We start from the raw sequence: 3,041 nt of genomic DNA on the forward strand, positions 1-3,041 counted from the left end.
TCTAAGGATGGTACTATAGAACGCCACCTCAAGGTAGGCCTAGTGGCGCCATCTCTTGGTCAGGCCGGAAACTTATCAATCCACCCTCGTAGTTGTAAATTTTTGTAAATTATCATAAGAAATTTGAACTACAGTGAAATATATCAGTATACAAAAAAGTACAAAATTCGCCCGCATAATAGAAAATAGTTGTACTGTTCTGTAATTTTCGTTATACTTTATTGCATTCATTTGCAGATTCCTCTAAAAATAGTTCTACTTTTTTTTTTTACTTTTTCGTAAAAAATTTTCCGCCGCGGAACGAAGTTGTTTGTTAAATAACTGTTAATCTTTTTTCAGGATGAAACTGTGCTCACAGGGTAAATGAGGAAAATGTGTAAAATACCTGTTACGAGTTACAATCAATTGCAAGAATCGACGTTTCTCCACTGTCTTCTCCACGGTTTGAATGTTTTATACGCAAAATATACAACTGTTAATAATTATTTAAATATTCTTTACAATAGCCAGTAGAAAGCATATTTTTCTATTCGCGAATTAGAGCAAGTGGGTTTCAGAGACGCGAGAATCAGACAGGAACCAAGTTCTCGTAGAACTTGCGCCATATATATATTTTTTTTTTTTTCATTTTTTTGTTGGTAACGATTATTTAATTTTTGATTTGTATACTCGGTAGTGATAGAGGAACGAATGACCTTCGTAGTGAGCAAAACAGTCATCGATGCAATTTTCAACTGTCTCTGATTAATTTTTGCGATTTGATGTGTACCTGACCTCGAGGGCAAAGTAAAACAAACAAGAAGGAAAGAATTCGCGAAACCTGAAATTTATGTGTGTTTATATTGTAGATGTCATAATATATGTTACAAACGGTTACAAATGTTTACAAATGTTTACAAATGTTATATGAATGAAGTGACCACTAATGCATTTGGGACCAATGACTGTATTTCTATGTATGAAATAAGATCCTAGTAGATTCATGTACTTTTGAATAAAGATCATATTTTTATGAATATATTCGAAATTTCTTACTCTGGTAGTCTAAAGCAGGGATATTCACAATCCACAGGTGCAGCGTGACCCAGGATCGCTCGGCCTTTTTCAAGATCTGCCAATTTTTTTTTTGACGGGAAACTGAGATGAAATTTATGACCCGTTTGAAAAAAAATCCCAGTTGGAAGAGCTCGGAGAACACTTTTTTTCTGGTATAACTGGACAGAACTTGAAAAACAAAGTATTTTGTTTAAAGTATTTGAACTAAGCAATTGCTGATAATTGTTTACAAATAAATGTTTTCGACATCAATAATACCAAATAACTTAAAAAACTTCTACTACTACTACTACTACTGTTAATAATAATAATAATAAGTGGTCAACAATAAATTAAGGCGTTCAAAATTTAAGAGTTTTTTTTTTCAAACCGAGAATCTGTAAATAAAATTATTTCAGAATAAAAGTTCCAAAAAGGAAAAAATTAAAAACTTTAAAAATTGATGACTTAAAATTCAAAGGTATTGAAATTGCATTAGCGCTTTTAAATAGAAATAAATTTTAATTCGATACTACTTTAAAGTATATTGAATGCTTCAAAGTCAAAGCTGTTTAAATAAAGGGGAAAAATTCTCTACATTGGTATTAATAAATCGTAAAAATGGTAATTTATTTATTTTTTGTATCTGTTAGATATAATAATATAATCAATTATTTAAGTCCATTTAACAATTTTTTAAACTTCTAATATTGAAAAATTTGTTATTATGGATTTTAAAAATGATTATGTTTTTCATATTAGGTAATAGAAACTTAAGGATGCGTGACTTTCTGGCTACTTTTTTATTTTGAATTATTTATAAACAAAAAAATTTTGAGGGAATTTAAATTTCGAGTATAAAAAATTACAATTGCATTGAATATTTTATTATACAAAATTAGGGTGGCCGCTGGACCGGGAATTTTTTGAGACCGGAAAAAACCGGGAAATAACAGTGATTTTTTTTACAGGGAATTTTACAAATTTGTAGAAAAAATGTTTTTACTTTAAAAAGTTTCCGTTTAAAATTCTTATTTCTTAGCTTACATTTTTAATTTAAAGAATTTTTAAATGCTTCCTTAAACACTTGAACAAATAAAAAATAAAAGCCTTTATTGTTGAAAATTTTGGACAAAAAACATTTTTTTTATTTAATAAATATTTTTTTTTTCATTTATCTGTACTTTAGGTAATAAAAAGTGAACAAAAACGATTTGATAATACGATTCCAAACCAGTTAAAAATTTAAGAATTTTCAGATTTTAACGTTAAAACCTAAACGATTTCAATTTAAAAGTCTTAGTCATTAAACAACTGTGAACGTGTGACTGAAAGTTTATAAACTATTTTCAACTTGAAAATAACTTCATAATAATATATTCTTAATTGAAGGATCTTATTAAATTTAAAATATTGTTTCAGTCTAAAATATTCAATTTTCAATCCATTCAATTTGACATTTTTAATTAAAAAATATTAATTATTGAATATTTAGCTTAATTTGTAAGTGAAATTTTTAAATTTTGATGTATATTTTACAAATGCACATTTGTAGAAAAAATTTCAATCTTTTTTGAACATTTTTTTTTAAATCTTTGAAAAACTTTTAAAGATTCTCTTAAAATAATTTTTCAAAATGAAAAGTTATTTTTAATTTTCCGAGGAATTTTAAGAAAATATTTTTGTTCTTTTAAAGCCTTTCACAATTCTTGAAAAGAATCTAATTTTCTTGTTTAAAATGTGCGAAAATCTACATTTTTTTTATATTAGGCTACCATTTCATGTTTTACGTTAAGTTTGAATCTTTTCAAAACTTCTACATATATCTTAAAATTACTCAAATTTCGCCTACAAATAAACAATGTTCAGTTGTTGTTTAGACATCTAAATCGTAAAGAAATTTTCTAAAAGGGGGAGGGTCGGTAAGGCCGGTTTTTGGCCTAATTTATTTTTGGACCAAAAAATCTGAAAAAATCATGGTAGTATCTTATAAGTATCCCGAGTCG

At 27.2% G+C, this 3,041-nt stretch overlaps 1 protein-coding gene across 3 annotated transcripts in view; it reads left to right on the forward strand.

Moving 5' to 3' along the window:
- Positions 1 to 1,018, forward strand: part of LOC117169028 (spectrin beta chain, non-erythrocytic 1) — a 119,883-nt gene extending 118,865 nt beyond the window's left edge. For all 3 annotated transcript variants that reach the window (XM_033355093.1, XM_033355091.1, XM_033355092.1), the window contains one exon: positions 340 to 1,018. The gene's annotated coding sequence lies outside the window, so the exon portion shown is untranslated. The remainder of the gene's footprint in view (positions 1 to 339) is intronic.
- The last annotated feature ends 2,023 nt before the right edge of the window (positions 1,019 to 3,041 follow it).

The sequence above is a fragment of the Belonocnema kinseyi genome, chromosome 3 (assembly GCF_010883055.1).
Source record: "Belonocnema kinseyi isolate 2016_QV_RU_SX_M_011 chromosome 3, B_treatae_v1, whole genome shotgun sequence".
Classification (NCBI taxonomy): domain Eukaryota; kingdom Metazoa; phylum Arthropoda; class Insecta; order Hymenoptera; family Cynipidae; genus Belonocnema; species Belonocnema kinseyi.